Source organism: Xiphophorus maculatus, chromosome 2, assembly GCF_002775205.1.
Source record: "Xiphophorus maculatus strain JP 163 A chromosome 2, X_maculatus-5.0-male, whole genome shotgun sequence".
NCBI lineage: Eukaryota > Metazoa > Chordata > Actinopteri > Cyprinodontiformes > Poeciliidae > Xiphophorus > Xiphophorus maculatus.
Window position 1 is genome coordinate 14,141,843 of NC_036444.1, and position 22,522 is coordinate 14,164,364.

The 22,522-nt window shown below is 36.0% G+C and overlaps 1 protein-coding gene across 1 annotated transcript in view; it reads right to left on the minus strand.

Moving 5' to 3' along the window:
• Positions 1 to 22,522, minus strand: part of znf469 (zinc finger protein 469) — a 226,993-nt gene that overhangs the window by 81,565 nt on the left and 122,906 nt on the right. The window contains exon 4 of the mRNA XM_023349913.1: positions 6,811 to 6,877. The gene's annotated coding sequence lies outside the window, so the exon portion shown is untranslated. The remainder of the gene's footprint in view (positions 1 to 6,810; positions 6,878 to 22,522) is intronic.

The window sequence follows — 22,522 nt, forward strand, 5'->3', positions numbered from 1 at the left end:
GTAATAATACTGAGGTCAGGTCACAATAATACAGACATACTGTAGAAATCAGGGCAATGCTTAAAGATGGTAATAATCTCACATTCAAAGCAATCTTTTGGTTTGACAAACTTAAACATAAGTGCTGCTAAGTTGCTGTGAATCATAGGTAGGAGCTAATATGTAAACCAGGGAATAAAGTGAAATGTACCATTTTTTCATATGGCAAATTACATATTATCAATATGCCATATTTCCATATGGCATATTGAAAATATGAATTTTTGGGACTCAAAAGTGATTTGCTTGAAGTCATATCTCACCTATGGTGCATTTCAAAAAACAAATGTAGGTAAATTATACATGTTAAATACATTTATATCTTATCAGATTAGAAATCCCTGAATTGATCCATACATTCATGTTGAGTTTTAAATAGAACTCCCATAAAAGTCCCAGATGGAAAGAGCTGATGGATGGATGGATGGATGGATGGATGGATGGATGGATGGATGGATGGATGGATGGATGGATGGATGGATGGATGGATGGATGGAAAGACTAAGAAAAAGCCATAGATGTGTACTAAAAGCTATAGTTATCACATATGGAGTGTTCTGCTTTAATAATTAATTTCTTAAAGCATATAATGCTAAAAAATTATATTTTCTAAATGATACAATAAAATTATTGTGTATATTAACATGATCCTCGTAGTAGTAGTGCTAGGACATATGTTGTTGTTTTTGTCTATGATCATAATATTTCACCACTGAAGCATAGTTTTAAGCCTCTTAGTTAGCTTTCCTATTGCTTGTACCGCAATAGTGCTTGAGGGAAAGGAATGACAAGGATCTTTTCAGCAACATTGACAGGTGAATGCATTTGTCAAACTGTAAATGGAGCTTCAATGTAAAATGAACTGTACTCAAGGACCATTTGTTTGATTTGTGCTTAAGGTGTGGAAAGTTGAGACTAAAGGTGTTGCTGATTTCCTGTCACTGCAGAGATGAATGACAAGACGAAAGAAGACAAAGAAAGCTGAAAGTAACAGGTCTTTATGTAAGTTGATGGAACAAGTGAGGTGGAATGAACTGGAATAGATATGACAATACATCTTTAAATTACCACTGGTAGGACAACATTTAGCCAATAAAATCAAAACTAGTTAGTGTGGTGCTAAGTAATCACATGGTCCCGAAAGCTTCTAGGATGTAAAATGTGGTGAGATAGTAAAATCTCAGATACCTGTTAGTGGTTCCAACATTATGTTTTGGCTACATGATCAATGATAACTTACATTTACTTGATATTTGGTCAACAGTAATAAAATAATATATTAGACAATAACAACATCTGGGAGTGGAGTATAAAGATAAATGATAATTAAATCTGATTTTCAAAATTTTATTGTACCAAATTAAGTTTAACAATACCGCATGAACAGTTCATGGGGCATGAACTGCAAAAATCCACAGCTCAGGTGGAGAAATCTGTTAGCAGGTCAACTATTAGTTATACACTGTAAAAAGAAGCCAATTAAGGAACTTTGAAAAGAATAAAAACCCTCCATGAAGGAAAAAGCATAAGAAGTTATGTTTTGCTTTGTAGGACAACATGTTAATCAAAACACTGTAAATTTGTTCAGGTGATATTTCAGTTTAGAGCATTTACAGACCTCAAAGTTTGACCCCTTTTCTGATGAGATATTTGGGGATGCTAGCAAAGGCTACTGATTTACATTACCTTGCAACAACCACCCAGGAGGAATAATCCTGCACAAATCTCAACAACTTTGAGCAGTGCATTGTTTTATTCATTGCAAAAATTTTATGTAGCATAGGCTGTGTGACATTGTTTAAATATCTCAAATAAATACCCGGAGGTCGGTGACATAATGTATCTATAGGCATTCATTACATTGCCCTTCACATGGGTCTTGAATTCAGAAAAACATTCATCTTTCATTGTTGTATTACTCTCTGTGGTCATCTTGCAGCTCATAAAATCAAAAGCTGCATAAAGACTGTAATTTTGTAGACGTGTAATTTACCTGTTTAGGTTTATAGCTTTAGCTTAACCCTTGAGATGAAATTATGTCCAACATAGCAGAGCAAAGCCTGTCAGAGCAAAAATCTAGGGAAAATTGTTTGTAGGTATGTTTGAGGCAACAATAAGCACAGAAGCTGAAGGGTCATATGTGGGCTCAATCCATCAGCAGTCAACCAGCAGCTAACTTTAAATTACCGTAAGCACAGAGCAAAGCTGGGTCTATGATTTTCTTACAACAGGTCACTTGCATTCTGTAGTACTTTCCCATCCTTAGATTATGAGTTTTGGACTAACTTTTAAAAAAAAATCTAAATTATATTGAAGTATTTAACTATATCTGTGTCTATATTATGTAGATGCTAATAAAACTCATTGTTTCAGTGCAATAAGCCAAAACTAAAATAAGCATGACTGAATAAAAACAGAATTTATTAAACCTGATAAAAAACAGTGTTACTGACTGTTCCAGAATGAGATAAACTCTTTCTTCAAACTAGCAGACCACTTGTTCATTACTAGCAAATATTAAACAAGAGTGTAAGTGTGCGAGTCTGGTCGTGAAACTGGGTTTCTCTATCAGGTCTGTACGCCTCATGACCCTAACTCACTCTAATCATGTCAGTCACGCAGCATATTTTCAACCTGGGGAAAGAAGACAAACACATTGTAAAACACCACTCCTTACGCAAAGTGTTTTTCTACTGTTTACAGTCACGGGTGCTGCAAACCTCACTGACAAAGCAATCCAAATGGTATGAAATATGTTAAAGAAGAGATAAAATTGTGAACAAATAGCATTTGGAAACTTTTTGCTGAGTAATCCATGTTAAAATTAAACTAAGACAAATATTAGATTGTGAAATGCAAATAAATCATTTTTATTTGCCTTTCCAATGCAAATAAAAATGTACCTGCTGTATTGCAGACACACTACAGCAGCTATTCAGTCAAAAGGATAACTGAAAAACCTGCAATCAGTACAATTACAGCATATCCACTAATATCGATACATCTCAGAGAGTTAAAACATAAACAAAAGGTTATTTAAGCAATTTAACTCAAGAAATGAAACTTGTATAGTACATGATTTTTTTTTTAAATAATAAAAAAAATAATTTCCTTTTCAAATTTTGATAATTATGGCTAACATTCAGTCTCAGAAAATTGGAATGTCACATAAGAAAAGCATTTTATACACAAATGTGTTATCTTATGTAGGGATGCTCCAATCAAGTTTTTTGCTGCCGATTCCGATACCGATCACCCATGATCGGTATCGGTACCGATCTGCCAATCAGCTGGATTGGCTGTTAATTTTACATACATTAATTTGACTTTTTTAGAGTTAACCTAACTACATATTTTCATTACATGTGTATGCCACTGTCAGTCAAGGGCAAAATTAAAATTAAAATAAACATTTCTACACTGAGCAGCATGGTATTAATCTTTTATTTCCTCTATTTATTCTCCAACTTTTGTTAACCATATTTTTATTCAAAGCTACACTATTGTAATTTCAATTGATAATAATATAAGTAAATATTGTTATGATGACATCAGTCGTGATATGCCTATTTTCTTTGTCGGTGCTTCCACACAGACAAATCTGTGCTGTTGACTGTCATATAGTCAAAATGTGACTGTCCACGACAGTCGTAGAATCTGTGGTTCCACAACTATGTGACTGTTAGTATTTTGGCCTATGTCAATAATTTCCAATGAGAGCCTCAGCTCCCATGTGACTCTGTCCAACTGGATAAACTTTACATTGACATGAAAAATGCAAGTTCGTAACATTTAGAATACATCAACCAAGAATATTTGCAATCTAAAGGTTACCTTGATATTGACCACACAGATAATACATTGACAATATATTCATGATACTGTACACCCCCAGCTGGCATAAGTAAAAAAAAGCAAAAAAAAAAACTGTATATGAGGTTTTAAAGGTTTTCATTCCTTCAGAAAATCTACTTTTAAGTGCATCTTCTGTTTTGTTTCCTGAGTAAATTTCCATTACATAAACGTAAAGACATGAAATGCAAACATTTACAAATTCTGGATATGTCTGTTTGGCTACAAATTGTACTGAACTCCCAGTCTGTTCAATTCAGCATCAACATCAAAAGGACTTTACCCAGAGCAAATAAAACGTATTTAATGAAAAAATGATTAAATACTGAACTTAATTACTGCACCAGGTCAAAAAAATTTAAGAGGGAATAACTCTGCTCCTTATTGGTGAAAAACAAGTAATTTTAATTCTTCAAATATGTACCCAGAACTTAGATGTAGCTGAACAATTTCTCTCACTCTCAATCAAGTGGAAAATAGCAGCTGAAGTTCATGCCTTCAGTGATAAATGAAAAAGCTTAAAAGCAGGCCACATGTGAACATGGGTTAAATGAGATTCCATTTTCTCTCCATGTATGTATGTCACATACATGCATAAAGATCCATGAATGGAGCAACTTGACATTTTAAATTACTTTTACTGTTTCCATATTACATTCAGTATTGATCAAAGAAGTGAATCACTAATCAAGATGTCTGTTGGAGCCGCAGGCTGATCAGGATGAGGGACAGACAGCAGATGGACTTGTACCAAGTCACAATAACTGCTGTACATTTATTCATTGACACCTATGTTAGGCTTTCAGTCAGCTTCTAACAGGATATTCGTGATCATGGTAAACATGTCAGATCTTATTTGTTGAGCTACTCTGAAAATAAATATGTGAAAAATTAATCCTATGATAACCACGACTGCGAATTGTCATTGAACCAAGTTAATTTTTGCAGGCTGAAGATCTTAACTCATCTAATACTTCTTCTAACATGTTTGAAATAAAATGTCCTATTTGTTGAAAATAAGTAGGGAAAAACTCACTGAGTTTTAGTCTGGTTCTATTGAAAGTTTCTTTATGTAAAAGAAATGACAGCTTCCTCTCCACTATTGCAACATGCTTGATCAGGGTGAGACACTATGAGATTCATTATTATTTGTTTGGCTTCCCTTAATAGAGAAATTGTACAAACTGACTTTGTGTATAGCAGCTAGTGTAATGTCATCATTACACTGTATGTAATGATGAAATATTATGAAGGAAATGATTTGAACTGAACCTGGATTTGCATGACGTATAACTGCAAATGGAGTTTGCAGCTTGAGAAAGCACCTCATATAATGTTGCACTGTATAAATAAACAGAACTGAATTAAGTTGATGCTTGTCTTTTCATTAATGTTTCCAATAACAAACAAGCTTACTGCTACTTTAAGCTAGGCAGAAATTATTCCCATGGTGTGACACAGTAACAACAGTTTGTTTTTAAACTAAATGATTACAAAGTACCACAGATCCACCCCCCCCCTCCAAGACATAATCAATAAAAGTCTACAAACTTTGCCCTCAATCAATGTTTTTTTCAGGCTGAAGATAACTGCAGCACATCTTTGGTCATTTGATTCTGTGACGTAACCTTTTATCTCACCTCTTTGGGTTATACAATATGGGAAGATATTTTAGCAAACCTGTCACTGGCTGTTTGTACATGTCTAATTAGTGGCTCAATTTATACTATTTCTATTCCCTACTGATAGATTATGCTTCCAGTGGTACAGGGACAAAGGCTAGATGCATTAGTTTAAAGCTGAAATGCAAATGTTGCATCATGGCTGCAAATGAAAAGCAATTAAAACCTGCAACAGAGACATAAAAACCTGAAGGCCACTCACTTGGTGAGTGGGAAAAAACTGTTGTGGATAAGCCTCTGAGAGAACTAAAGAACCGAGCTCAAAAGTGTCCACACTGCCTCTGACGTTTTTTAACCTCTTTTTGTGGCTTTGAAACCTCATGTCTTTGGCCTCCAGTCACTCTCTATTTATGCAAGAAAATAAAGAAGAGAACGCTGCCCCTCCTAAATCTGTAAACTGCAATTAAGCTAAATTCCAAGTTTATTTCCAAATGCCGTCCCTGCTCCAGACCATGTGAGAGACTCGACTCTAAAATTATCACACTTTTGGTCTGGAGGCCAAGACAAAGCCAGATCTGGGGCTGTCTTCTTACAGGCCACAGCATCACAAGACGCGATGGATCACTGAAACCAATATCATAATAGTCTGGAGGGACAGAATTCAGATATGTATCATGTAACACTGCATTTACCGAGGTGTTTCGGCAGCTATTTTAGAGGAACGTAAAATGATTAATAGTTCCTCAGCCCCTGTGAGACAACTTAACTGAAGGCATCATGTCAGTTTAACTGTTTTATGTTAGGCCCTCTAACCAATGGTCTCATGTCTGCAGGCAAACAAAAAGCAGCCCACGCACCTCAGCAAACCTCTCCTTCTGTCTCCTTCACTGTGGATGTCGGTCCATCACGTGTTTACACACTGTAGGAGTAAGTGACAGGGCTGTAATCGGAAGTCTACAAGCGTGTCATTTAAAAGGCTGTTGTCTTTCCCTGTGAACGTGGTTGTCAGCAGAGAAAAACAAGATTTACATCTCGATGGGAAGGGGTAAGCATCAACCATGCATTATCCGCTATTGGCTGTGGTCAGAGATGGGCGTTAACTTGTGGGAGAGGTAGACGAAGGATGCAAACAAAAAAGCTTAGCAAGGGAAGAAAGTTTTACATGACACGCAGGAAAAATGCCATATTCTAAGTATAGGCAAGATAAAACCCATATGGGAACCATTTCGTATACAAGAGACAACTGTTTGCACTCCTATAAAGCAGGATTCAAGGCGTTAAAAATGTGGAAACTTACAAAATCCAGGTATGTGCTGTACCATTCCTTCAAGGGGGGCATGTGTTGCCAGCCTTTCTTATACCACCTATAAACATAAGAGAGCCCTGGTAAACACAAATGTTATCAAATGTGGTTTCTGGGAAAGATTTTTGGTTATTTCTGAAGTTACTTATTTACCACTTTATTTTTTTTCTGCAATTCCCTTTGATGTTAAAGCAACTTTCCACTCTTGATCGGACGTGTAAAATAAAGAGCAGATAATTAAAACTTCCTTTGCTGTGCTTTTATTACAGTTTTATTTGTTTCAATCAAAATGTTTACTGTTTATTCCTTCCAAAACTATGAAGTTTACCACTACAAACCTTCTTTCACCACCTGGAAAAAATTACTGGGATGCTTTGAGGGAGAGTGTTTTCTCTGAGTTCTTTGACAAAGGATTGCATGCAGAACCACAAATGGAATCACAGAACTTTTATCTTATTACACATTAATATTATAACTACATCCCTTAAGTTGCCATTTTTAATTATATTGTTTCCTTAGCATGCACAGATCAGAATTCTATGGCCAGTTTTACTTCACCAAATAGAGCTCAAGTGATAAACATTGTCTTTTAGTGACTGACTACAAAGATTATGTAAGGCAATTAAAATAAAAAAAGTAATTTTTCCAAATGTTATTATCAGGCTGAATGTGGTGCAGCTGTTAACTAAGAACCTTAAATAAATTAATAACAATGAATAACAGGAAGTCATTGATTAGTAATGTTGACTTGAATGAATTCATTGTGCATTGGATTGTTCACCCACAACCTAATCTTCTATTAAATTATCATAGAGAGTAGATATTTTTGTGAAGAATTGCCTCAATGGAGTAAATGTAACCATACAAATCACATTAATTCTCTCAGTATCCGTAGCAGTCTAATTTATCAACGGTGATATCAACAACATGTATGACTGAGAATGTTTATTAATGGGCTAATATGATCAGTACCAGCAGTGTTGGAAAGTGGGAGGTTAACAACACGTTTGAAGCAAGATTTCCTAACACTCCAAAGATAATAAAAGACTAAGCATCAGACACATCAGCTGTAAGTCTTTGTAACACATTGACCAATACTAGTATCATGACAAATAATCACAAAATAAACAGCAGAAAGACAAAAATTGGAGAGAATGTTATTCTATTTATAATCTTACTTCGGATTAATGTTGAATCTCAGTTAAACTAGTAAGACATGAAGTGAATTTATCTTTGGAATTTTAACATGAAACCTATATTTGAATTCATCATTGTTCTGTTGGAGTCTGTCCAAAAAAAGTTGTTATTTTCTCTGGACAATGAATGAGGTGATGCTGAGATTTCACCGGTTTATTGGTACTACAGCCAGTGGTTGCTGTGGTGGAAACACAAAGAGCTGAAGCTAACCAAGGACTAGCACATGTTTTGCATTGGGACCTGTTCGGTGGAAAAACACCACCAAACAAAAAACAAGTCTCCAAGCAACCTTTAGAAACCATATGTATGCCAACCAGCTGTTTGGAGCCATGCCAGTAAAAAAACTTTTTTGTCCTACTGTCACAAACAAATGTGTAACGTTTGGTAAAATCTACCAGAACATTAACTGGAACCACATCCTTAGTTATGAAACCAAGACAAAACTTTCTGGAAACAAAATCTCTTTGTGGGTTTGGTGTAAAACAAACTGTATATATGAGGAGCAGCATTCCAAGTCTAGTGAAAGAGAACTGTTGAAGATCAATCAAGGAATCAACCTTATTTATACCATTAGGTAGATTTGGTTACAGTGTGGTGAGCCAGCTTTCTTGTTAGGGAATTTGACCCAAATCTGAGATAACTATTAAAAAAATAAGACAAGTGTTCACAATATCTATCTATCTATCTATCTATCTATCTATCTATCTATCTATCTATCTATCTATCTATCTATCTATCTATCTATCTATCTATCTATCTATCTATCTATCTATCTATCTATCTATCTATCTATCTATCTATCTATCTATCTACAGTACAGACCAAAAGTTTGGACTTTTCATGTCTTTATTTGGATTTCATGTCTTTACGTACTATATCTATATCTATATATATATAGATATAGATATATAATATCTATATATATACTGTATATATACATACACCCCTACATATATATATGTATGTACGTATGAACGTTTTACATTTGGGGATTAAAACGCCCTGCTCTTGCCTAACGTACAAGCATTCCGGGTTTAGCTGCATCAGCTTACTGAGTTATTTTACTCTTTAGTTCAGGTAGTTCTTGTTTTTGAGAATAAGATTACCAAACCAGGACACCAAACAGAAAGATGAAGCCAATTCAATAAAAGCTTGATAAAATAGAGTCAACAATTTTTTGTCAATGTGGAAGGAAGAGTGTTTTCTGAGGAAATCCAGGCTTTCCCTCATTGTTTGTCTCAAAGGTCAGTTTACTGTCATTAACTATACCCAGATATTTCTAGATATAAACACCTTCCATAGTCTGGCTGTTTAACAGATTATCTGTGATGCTGTGGGTTTGTTTGTTGTTCAAGAACCCTGGAGCCTAGCTCGACTGCATGGCATCACCGTGTCTTTGAAATACCGGGACATTTTAAATAAAAATCTGCTGCCAATGACTGGACCTTCCACAGGAATGATCACAAACATATGACCAAATAAACACAGAAATAGGTCAGCAGACACAAAATCCACCATCATCCATTGTCAGCTTGTCTGATTTTAAATCTTTTCCTAATGTCTTGTGTCTGGTGTTATGAATCCTATATTTTCCTATGATAATTTTTCAGTACTGAACTTTGTTCCTATGTCAATAGGACCACACATTAACAATGTCTAAAATCTAGATGTTCATTTGCAGTGATACCCAATATGAAAATAAATTTTAAATAAAGATGTGGAAATTTCACTAAAATGCTCAGCCATTCTTCATTTTGTTAGATTGTGTTATGTTGTGTTACTTTACTGTACTTGTGTGGAGTTTGACACTCCATGGACTGACTGCCACCTAACGACCTTTATGTACAGGAAGAACTAGGGATTATTATATGTTGTACATAATAAACACTAGTTTACATCCTGATAAATTATGTTTGTGAACATTTTGGATACAAAACAGCTTTAGAGTGAAGAACAGAAACACTCATATGTCCCTGCAGCATGCTGTGTTTTCAGATGAATCCAGCCAGACGCGCTTAATCCTGTACCGGTTGAAAGCCTCGCCAGTGCACATGTGGCATCAACATGAACAAAGCTGAAGCAAACACCGGAGCAAGACTTCAAGAACAAAGGAGAAAAGAGAGACCATGACTAATGCATTGAATTGTGTTGCATCTCTGAAGATTTAAAACACAGCTTATATTTTTCCAGCCATGTGAATATCTATGTAAAGGTGTGTTTCATAAAGAACATGAATTCAATTTCACTGGTTAGGCTAAGTGAGCACAGAAATCCTGTGCAAACCAGCCACATTTACATATATTCCTATAAACTGCTGAAAGTTAAACAACTACTATTTTTACCTAATGACCTATAAAACTACATTAGTCACTGTGGAACTCTCTAAAGGCCAAATACCAAAGAGGACACTTTTACCAGACACACCACAGAGGGAGCATTTTAGAAACACATTTCAAAAACGTATCAGTGGCTCATGCAAATTTTCATACAGCAATTTATGAACCAACTTCTTATTATTGCCTCACAAATACTCCAGATGGTTTATCTAAAACTACATGAATGGGCTACATGGACTGTGAAATGGAGCATGACAAACAAATTATTTAACCTAATAGAAGATGGTTTAAGTAAAACCTAAAATAATAAAAATAAGTGAATGTAAATATTTTTCAGAAGAAATATATTTCTGATGAGGATAATGACATTAGATTCCCAACAGATATTAATCCAGTAATTCAAAGACACCAAAGCAATTGTGAAATAGAAACTGAACATATTACTGACATTTATTAAAACCTAGTAGAAAATCCTTTGCTGGCAATGGCTTGAGAAATGAGAAATGAGAAATGAGAAAGTATACATGTATTATACTTTCTCATTTGTCTCTAATTTATCTTCTACAGTCTCTGATATTAATTTTTTACATGGATTCTCAACTGGGTTCAAGTAGACTGATTGACTGGGCCACCTTTATTCTCTTTCTCTGAAACCAATAGAGAGTGTCCTTGTGTTTGGGACACAAATACTCAAGTCATTTGTTCCAAGTCAAGCCCTAATCAGGTGTTTACAGATGCATGATATCTTGACCGGTGGTTTCCATTAAACACATGTTGTATTAATTAGTACCTTGTGGTTTTTAGTAACATTGTTGTTATTTATGCATGTTGTTTGTTGCTGCGGTTTCTTGGTTCTCTGTTCTTTTGCTCTCTTCCCTCAGATAGAAGACTTTTAATGGAGTGAAGTTTGTTTCAGGTCCCTCTTGAAAATGAGATCTAGATCTCAACGGGGTTTACCTGATTAAATAAAGGAATAATTAAAAAAAAGTGTTTTCTTGTTTATTCTATGTCATTCTTCCTCTCCTCTATTCTTATCTCCCTCTCCCCCTTTTAAATTTTTTGCTGTCGTCTCTGTCTCAGTGTCCATTGAAGTTGAAATAAACCCAAAGCAATTTCCAAAAGCAATATTAAGTCAAGCATTGTAGCAAAAATATGTTGGAAATCTCCTTGGCAGTCAGACAACAGTTTAATGAATTACTGAATGAGTCAAAACAAAGTGATTTTTTAAAAATCTATCATGATTAAGCTAACCCCTTTTTCTACATCACACTACTTAGGGTATGGAGGGTTTTCTATGTTATTATTATTATTTTAATATGTCATTATTTTAATCTGGAGAATTTTCCATACGATTAGGAAACCCTTCTCTAAATCCACATCTTTTGTGAAGAATTTTTGGAAAAATAAATAAATATTTTTTTATATGCCTTTGTCCTTGTGCCTTACTGGTTGGACCGCAACACCACATTTAAAACCCTTGTTTAAAACCCTTTCTACATAGTAAAACTGGTCAAATTTAAGGTTGAAATTATAACATAATGAACAAGACAAAGAGTAGTAAATTAATGAATGACAATGTAGAATTTCTGAATGAATGGAACAGGAAGTTAGTTTGATATTTTCTAATAAGCAAACAGGAATTTCTTGTATTTTGATCTTTCCAGCTGGACATCTCCTTGAAACGACACAGTGACATTGAGGAAATATTGGAGGCAATATAAAACCAAATAATATTGTGTGGATTTGAAGATGACAATAAAAGATGAATCTAAATTAATAACTTCAATCACAGAATGACTTATCCTGTAAAAGTGTAAAATTCACAAGGTCGGCAAAGTGATTTATAAAATGACATGATTTATTCTTTGAAGTAGACCAAAAAAAACATTATCAGAAATATTATCCAAACACTCTCACTCTCAGTAAGACATAAGAAATGGTTCTGTACATGGTCAGATGGGGATATTCAACATCTGTATCACATATTGTATCGCATTCCAAAAGTTCCTTGTGAATTATAACCATCTTTGATTTGAAGAACAAACAAAAAATCATAATTTGGATTTGTGCTATACTTTTTAGCACATGTACACTGTTTATCATGTCAATTTGAAAGTGCATTTCTTTACTTGAGTGTGCACATGTGTGTTTCTTTCTATCTTTAACATCTGAGTATACACACAGCTGCCCACTTGCAATTTATGCCCACTACCTGTGTGCATTGGGACCACCAGAGCATGCCTGGGTGTGAAGGTAAACATATCTGAATGGATTCAGCAGGGGAAAGTCCTACTGGGGTTTGATTGCATTATGAAGGCCAAACAGTGTTATTCTGAATCTAAACAGTCAAAGTTAGAGCTGGGGAACTCTCAGAGGTCTCAGTTCATTATAGAAATATGGAACGCTGGCTGAAAAAAAACACAAGCTGTTTACCAGCTGCACACATTTACAAACAGCTGATCCAATGCAGGGAAGGCTTGGACAGTTATCCTACTATTCAGGAGAGTCTTATTACTCTTCTTTGCGGATTTTCCACTGCACTAGATTTATGTATCTGCGAACAGAATATAGTCACTTTCAATAATAAAACAGCATTAAATCTGAAACGGATAAAACATGCTGATGTGCCAGTATCATGTGTTTCCGCCACAATGGTATAATTTAACAGAATCTCAATGAAGCAAACATCTTGACATATAACTAGAAAACTTAACTTAACTCAAGAAAACTTAATCTTGGCAAAAATAATCAAATAATCATGATTATTTTACCAAGATTTTAAAATGCTATGAATTAAAAAAATTCAAACATTTTCTCTAATAGTATTAGAAAGTTTTAATGCCTACAGGCAAGCAGGAAGGCAGGCATGCAGAACAATGCTTGGATCATAGACTGAGCTGTGTTATCTCTTAATGGTGAATAGGTCGCTGCTTGACTTTATGGTTACTGGCATCCATATTTGTTTGTTTTGGTTTTTATGTTTTCCACTTCTTTGCAAACACATATTTAGCTCCACTCTGGTTGCTTTTAGGAATGCAAGTGTAGTGGCTATTTGTATTATCTTTGATTTTTTTTTATCAGACCCAAACATCGCATTTACGCTTCATATAAAGGCTGTCCAAATTAAAGGCAATCTTATCACAAGAAACTAAGCACATAAAGGTCAAAATTCTCCTCCACTCTTAACCAAATAGACCTCAATAAAAGTGACGCCTGACTTGAACTGCAGAACAAAGACTTGGCAGTGCTAATCAAATCAGATCAAGAGCTGAGCTTTGATTACAGTAGGTAAAGCAACTGAAATAACCACTTGAGACACGGGTAAAACTAAAATTAAACCAAATTTTATCATCTCCTCATGTTAGTTAGGGTCTGTGCAGATGTCCATGTGCAGCCAAGAATTTATGGCTCCACTATGCAGACACACACCACAGTATAAACAGAACCGCATGTGTGTGTGCACATCTGTGTCTGTTTCTGAATATATCATGGCCTTAGGAATAAGGGTGCTAACAATATTGGCTTGCAACCTACTTCTGAACTTGTGACCTAAAAACTGCATGTCAGTCAGCTGCACTTAAATTAAAGAGGTATATTTGCTTTTCTCTTGACAACTCAAATTTTTCCAAAGTCCTCTCTGCTGCTGCTTTATCCGGGTTTAAAACTGCTGTTTTGAAACGAAAATGTGACAGAGACTAACAAAAACGGGCATAAAGTATTCTTACATTTTTGGCTCTTAATTTGTCACCAATTTTAACCTCATATTTTAGCTTAATAAATTCTTTTGCATTTAGAGTTTTTATGAGAGCTTAAAAACACTTAAATAAATCAGAATAAGCCTGTCTATTAGTTTTTAAAACAGATAAATGATTTCAAAACACATTTTTGTAAAGCCTTTGAGCCAAGCTTGCTAAATCAAGATCATGATGTAGCATCTGGAAAATGGTCATTTGTTAATCTCTAATGGTAATCAAAAAATGTTCTTGTCAAAATCTACATTCTTAACAGGAATATCTCAAACAGATATGTTTGCTTTTGGCACATAGTTTATGCCACGACCACGAGTAATGGCTCAAGCAGACACAACAGCCAGCCTATAGAGGTAACTATAGGTATTGATTATGAGTACACAATTTAGGTAAGAGCTATAGTAAGATTATTTTTCTCTATGTTTGGTCCAAATGACAGAGAGAAAGCTTGTCTCAGAAAGACTGTGTGGCCTTTGCCTGAAGTGCATTTTTAGGGTCAAAGAGCATGTTACTATGGGGCAACTAACAGCAGAGATGGACTTATATACGTTCAAATGGTGACAGACTGAATATTATGAGTAACATTTGTCAGCTGTATGTCATCCCCTTAAGTAAAACAACAAATGTGCACAATTACTGTGTGCACCCGTTAATTTACATAATTCTGGTAAAAATTGTTTGCAGTAATATAAAATGTCAGATGCCTGTGGATATGAATGCGACAATGACAGTCGGAACTGGAACAAAAATTTCCAAATTGGTGATGTTAACTCTCCCATCTGACCTTGTATCCTGGTTTCTCCTTACTATAGCATTCATGTGTTGTATCGCCTGGGTCTGTAATTGTGGAACCAACTAAAAGACAGCTTGAAAGTTTGTGGATGTTGGAACTGAGCTACAAGAGCTGCAAGATGTTTTGCTGTTAGTTTAAACTGTGGATATCAAAGCATCCAACATCTCACATGAGAAGGCGTGCCGCGCTATTTGAGAATTACTAAGCAACTGTAGAGGCAGGAAGACCTTTTAGTAGCCTATTTATATGCTTAAACATTAACAAGCTTCCAGTCACCAGGTGGCAGAAGTGCTCAAACTGATAGACAGGCTGCCTGTTCAACTCAGTAGAAGAAGTAGCCTACACAGGTACTCCAGTGTACAGAGGAGAGACAAGAGAAGTTTGTGACAGTTAAAAGAGAAGCGATGGAGGCACCGTAGGCTAGCAAAGCCAGTGACAACAGCCAGCACAAAAAGACTAGGAAATATGACAAGTAACCAATGTTTACTGTTTAAAAAGAGTTTTGAATTATTACTGTGTATATACGAGTGACTCATCTGACTCAGACAGACTGAGTGAGTCAGATGACTGTAACAGTTACTGCACAGTAATGATGACTTGTGCATTGCTACAGGGATTTCAATCTATTCATTATTTTCCTTTAATGAAAAACAAACATTAATTTGTTACCTGAGGAAAACCAGATTTCACTCTGTGACTCAGAAACATGAGCCACCCACTGAGAATTCCACCTTTACCACATTAATACAACCTATCACAGACAGCTTGATTAATGTGGAAGATATTTCCAGACTTCCAACTCTCATTTTTGTCAATAAATCAATGATTAAAAGAAAACCGCTGTGTGGTGCATTATCTCGGTTTTTGTTTGTTCAGCTATCAATGACTCATAAAAAAGTAAAACTGAAATGGAGCAAAGAAAACAACCATACAGAGATGGAGGGAGTAAGGGAGGGATTAAAGTATTGATTGAACAAATAAACCAATAAAGCCAACAGATGAAAGAATGATGTTTTGTCACTTCCTTAGCTTGTAAATAAACAACCAAACCAGATGCCCCCTGATTCATCTTCATCCTGACAGTTTTGTTCTCTCTTCCGCAGCAGAAAACAGAAAAATCACAATAAATTGCAAGATCAAAACCAAATGTCTGTTTGTTAGAAACATAACCATGCTGAATCACACAAAACAGCATAAGCGAACAAATCAAAGGAAAGAAAGAACCGCAAATTAAACAGCCTTTGCCAGCAAATCGACTGAAACTATTAACAAAAACTGTCTGAGTCACTAGGAGTGGTTAATATCAACCATTAGATCAACCAGTGACTCACAACTGTCTGGCGAAATGCATTTGGTAATGGTCTACAGTGCTACCATCTGCATGGCCTTCACCATAACCTTTAAATTTAATTAGTACCCCATACAAACCTGCAGTGTCTGTTGCATGAGATATTATGCCATCTTCAATTTGTTTCAGTACTCTCTTTGGATATGTCCATTACACAGTACCCTCAGTTCAGACAGTTTGATGTCCCTACATGTCTGCAAAGAGCATTTAGTGTTTTTATATGTTTCTGATAACTGTCCAGAGATAAAACAGTTGCATAACTTATTACTTCCAGCAGGTCTAGCTATTTATTTTTCTGTTTTAATGCTTTTTAGCACCTTTAAGTTGTCTGTGACACTTCTACTTGTCTTCTGTTGTAACAGTTATTGGCATGACCTCTCCTGAATGTTTCCAAAAATTGTGTGTTTCCAAATGTTTTGTTAAGTAATGTTAGTACTGCACTGACATGTATCTTTGGCAATACTGCTTATTATTATGGAACTCAACAATTATCTGTGTTATCACATTGTGCAAACTATAAGATCACAAGTATTGGAGACAGTATTGGAGTGAAACATTTTTCTTTCTTCTGAAAAAACAGCAACTGTGTTTAAAATAATCTATAATAAAAAGAGTTAAATACAGGTTTGACCTATAGCTAAACTAAATTTTTGCCATATCAGATACATAGGTTTAAAATTGTGGAATAATGCAGCCAATATCAGAATTTGAATCTGATAGAGAATCTGTGGAGGAGCTGAAGATGAACTAAAAATTAAGGAGACTGAGAAAAGACCTCCCTACTACAGTGACTTCAGCTTATCACCAAACACAAGTTATTAAGATGCCAGTGGGGAAGTGCAAAAAAACTTATTAGCATTAATATTAAATGCAAATGAAGATTTTTTTTCTCTGATTGTTGATAACATCATTTTCAAAATGCAATTTACGCTATTATAAATAAAAACAATTAGATTTTTTAAAAACCCATGCTCTTTTTGCATTTTAGCATTCTCTGAGAAATGCTTACATTATGTCCAATCAAAAACAAATTTGTTTAAAAAAAAAAGACAAATCTACCAGGTCGTATGAATAATTTGGAGCTTAACTTGAAGCATGGTAAGGAGACTGAATTTATGCAAGGCTTCTCTGGTTATCACAACCACTCAAAGCAGTTTAGACTCGAGTTGCATTCACCCAGACGCACTGAAACACAGGTGGATCGGTAGGCAACTTGGGATTGCACAGGGAACAACAGTGTGTCGCAGGAGGAAGTGGCAATTTTTTGACTGCGAGGGGACTACTTTTTTAATATCTCTGCCAAATTGTGGCTTTCTGCCAATCTCAATTTATTGTAGTCGTAATGTCATAAAAGTAAGTGCACTAACAAATACTGGTGTTTGACAACATTTACTTACAAATTGTTCATGTCTTATTTGCCACAACTTCTTGTAATTTAAATGCTCCATTTTAAATGCTTTATTTTAAAGCAGTGAATACTGTTTTAATGGTTACGCCACAGAATGTTGTCAGTTCACCCAACAAGTCAACACAATAGCACAAATTAATAGATGTGATCTGTTGCAGTGACACACACCAGCCAGTGGTGGCTGATAAAAAAAAATCTTTGTGTGGCTGATGTTCCAATAGATTTCCCTTCATAGTGCAGTATAAGCATTCAGGTAAATAGTCATAAAATGACTACAATATGACATTCTTCACACATCAAAATTACGTCTGTTCAGCGTCTTGCAAAATATACAGCCTCTTTTATCATTCAATCTGTCAACAGCTGATTCTGAATCAAAAATGTGAAAAGTCCCAAATTGATACATGACTGGCAGCTTCACTCTGAACAAACAACAAGCTAAGTTCTATCAAAATGTACCTTTAGAGACTCAGCTAATTACACCAGACAGAAGAGGACTTCATACCTTATAGAACTGGAACACACTTTTATCGGATGAAATAAGCTACAATCATAAAATTAACATAGAAATCAGAACTAAGCTAAGGTGGTCATAATGTTATGGCTAATTGGCAAAACTATTTTACAGCACACATTTCTACCCTCAAGAGGTTTTAGCTGCATTTTAGGGTTATTCCAGAAAAGACAAATCATTAAATAAAAAGTTCAAGTGAAATAGTTTAAATGTCGCATGTCTCTGGACACTTTGTTTAACTTCTCTATTGTGCTCAAGTCCTTTGGGTCTCTATTATGCAGAAACAACACAGCCCACATAATCATAAATGCAGAGCTAAAACCAGACAGAACAAGTCCTCCGGTCAGGCACAAACCAGAACAAAAATACTGGTCTTGTTTGTTTGCCACTGGTCAGTCCCTCGGTGTCACTGTCCATCTATCTCTGGCTTAACCATTTTCCAGGATGGAGGAAGGCAACCCTGCAGCTAGACAGATGTGTGTGATTGCTTTACACTTCTAAACAGCTGAGCTCTTCATAAGAGCCAGGGAATCAGGCAGAAATCTTGTGTCTGTCAGACAAACAGCATAACAGATGAATCTCAGAGGGCATAAGAGATTGAAAAGTTATTTCCTGAGCAAAAACGTGGACACAAACAGATGTTTGTTTCCATATCTCTGTAGGGACACTATCAACACGAGGCATTGACCTAGCCATACTCTCAATCTAACCAGATCCTAAAGCAACATCTTTTCCCTCAAAACTGCTTTAGTACCTGTGGGAAATGCAATTAAGTTCCCTTGTTTACAGGAAGTGCCATAAGTTAGCTTTGGATAGAGTTTTGACTTCACCATGATATAAAAACACACACAAACACACACACTCGCACACAAACATTACAGTGGTCCAGGGCCAAAGAAAATGTCTGTGTCCATAAATATGTGCTCCATTTTAAACATGCCAACCAAGAAAATGATGCAACAACTTTTAATTGAATGAAAGGCAGTTGGGATAAACCAACATCTTTTTATATATCTTTTTGAAAACAACAGCCAGTTGAAGTTGTGTTGCAACAGAAAATTGCTGAAAGATGCTTATTATACGAACGCGTCTGAAAAGTAAATGTCGCATGTTGTAAGCTCCTCATCCTCTCTCATGTTACAAACAGATTTTTATGCCTATATTCTAGTTTTCCACAAAAAGATGTCACTTCATCATGATTTTGTCTGCCTCTTACTTGACCTTAGCTTTTACAACTCCACAAACCATTTTAGAACCACTCTTCAAGTGGCATCCTCTGTCAGGGGCTTGGTTTCCAGTGACAATTTATCTTCAGAGATTCAGCCTATGCACCTACTACCACTGAGATTCTTACAGGCACTGATGCCTCATTAACCATCATTCTGCCAACCTCATGCATGTGCTTGGGCGATAAAACTTCACAAAACTGAGCAACAAGTTATCCAACTTTTATTTTCAGCATTTGCATATTTAAACTTTTTTTTTTTACTAGTTTGCAGATATTTTGAAGTATGTTTTTTTTAAGGATCAGTAATCTACATGTCAGGCTGGTGTTTTACAAATCCTCCAAAAGATGCTTTAAAATGGTCTGACAGGTTAAGGGCAACAAAGACTTTTTTATATGAGCAAAGAAAACATCTGTTGAGATGACCAGTTTCTTTAATACAAAGATTTGTGCAATACAACATTTCAAAATGCAGGCTTTAATAAAGATGCACACCCTACACTGCAGATTCATAAATGCCCACTTCCTATACATTTTTCATTTTAAATATTTTTTTTTAAATTTAGGTTAATTCAACTTGAAAACTGGCTAAAATTCGAGTCTTTCTTCTTTTGTCATTGCCAAACATGTGAATCTGTAACAATCTCAGAGGCACTGCTTTCTAGAACTTTCTCCTTAAGCACAGCTCTGTTTGTTTTTTGTTCATTAGCATATGTTTCTGCAGAATTTTATTTTACCCCTGCTCTTCTGTGTTATTCCCAATGCATCATCAGCTATGCTAATTAGCTGTTCCACCGTTGGGCTGTTAGAAAGTCTAGACGCTGGTAGATTGAGGTGGGAGTACGTTCAGAACATTCAACCACACGCTGATGTGTAATCTGTGATAGTATTGTGCCCCAAGCTTCTATGATGACTGAGTTTTGTGAAGATAGCCTTCTTACCTGTGTGTAGAGAAAGCAGGGCTAATATAAATGCATACCCTGAAGTGTCTCAGCAAGAGTATTTTATGCACGCACACATGCAAACACACCTCAAACCACAGGCATGCTTTTATATTTGAACCTGCTCATCTTGTTAAGGTGCATAGAGGAGGAAAAAACTTGAACTTCCTGACCTCAATCTAGAAAGCAGACAACACACACTTTTCTACTTGCAGCCGCGAGGGCGGTCGCAAACATTACTCATTCCCCATATCCCTAAATTCTAACTTCAAGCTGGATGCCTAATCCAACCTGTATCCCCACCAATAACTTTACCCTCAAGTTAACCTTTAACCTAAAGCCCTGACACACAAATACACATCACCTACATGCTCAAATGATTCAAAGTAAGGTTATAGTTAAGCCCTGAATGTCTTATCTGAAATATATTAAGTGCTTATTTTAAACACCAAATAAATCCTGAGATAAAAACTTGGAGCAAAGAAAAATACTTATCTGGGCAGAGACAATGAGGATTTCTACAAGGGCTTAATTTATTACCCCAGGGCTAAAAAGAAGGCTGAGCAGAGGCCACACTGAGCTTTTGAAGGCAGGCTGGAGAAGTGAAAATGAGCACGGCTGCTATCTGAAATGAGGGGTTACCCACAAAGGATGGTGGTATTATCAAACTGAAGCACTAACGCTCACAAAGACACACACAAACATGCGCACACACAACACATGTAATCATAGCTACGAGAAACAGTCCCGTCTTTATCCCTGTCTTTGGCAGCAGGCACTTCCTCAGGATACGGACCCGTTTTGTTTAACTTCAAACACTGCCTCTCCCCAGTTCCTGCCCAGTCGGGTTCCCCTTCACTGTCTCCTCCTCTGCCCCTTAGAATCTCCTAATATTTGTTTTATTTCCTTTTTACTTCCCTTCCTCCATGAAGGAAACAGAGAGCAAAACTGAATCAAGAAGATTGACAAGAGAAAACCTCAGATGGTTTTTCATCTGCATTAGACAGTGAGGAACAAAGCTGCTGCTGATTTCCGCCTAGTCAAACCAGCTCCAGCCATAAGTTATCCTCACCCCAATACTAACCACACACTTAACCCAAAATTACAATCTGCCAAGCATAACAATCTTCCAAGCCCACCCACAACTCCAGCAAAATCGCTGCCTCAAAGAAGGACAAAGACTACAACTACAACTACTACCTCGGAAGCAGTCAATGCACTGTAATCAGCCAGGTCCCCGGCAACTATTTTGTGGGTGTGTGCACAAAAAGAAATGTTTGATAGAGCACAGGAGTATAAACTAAGAGAGGTTGAAAAGAACTTATGAGCAGGTGTTTTAGACTGAAAGAGACAAGACATGTTGCTTGTCAGCTTGCCACATATCCTTTTAACTTCTGCCAATGTTAAGAGTCTTCTTAACAAAACTACCAGATAGCATCGCTGCCTGTGGTTACGTTATCAAGCACAGAAGGTGGCTGATTTTGTGATTAAGTAGTAAGAGGTATGTACTGTGAGAAATGCAGAAAACCTGAGCATTTTCACTCACTGCTCACCAAAACTGTGGTATGTCTGAAGCTAATTACAGCAGAATGGAAGCTGCTTGTAGAACGTTGCTACTGTGCGCTATGCCAGGCTGTAATTATGATGATTTAAGGGCTGTTAAACGCAATCAGTCTGTCTGAGCGTGATGAAGGCATGTGATCTGTCGCAGTGACACAAACCAGTCTTCATATCTTCATAGTGAATCTGGCTTGGCTAATTCAGCATGGTATTGCAGCTGTTGACATTAGTTATTTAGCCATTCCTTTCGTTCTAACAATACAAAGGAAACTACTTATTCAAATTTATTTAGTGAGAGTTATTGAAGTTCGCACATCAATGTAGGCATGAAAAAACCCAAAGAAGAAATAGGATTTTTAGCTGTATTTTATTTATTTATTGTAAATGGTAAGCATACCAATTTAAAACAACAAAGATTGTAGTTTGTTAGGAGAAGAATAAATATAAAAAGGTGTCACAGCAATTAAACAAAATCCCAAAAATATGAATTTGACATTGCTAGGTAATAAGCAAAGATTCTCACCTTCATTTTAAAAGGATAAAGAATTTGATACAAATTGTCACCTCTGCAGTTGCAGATCAGGTTGGTGGTCCAAATATTTTGAAACAGGGAGCCAGACCAACTATAAAGAGAC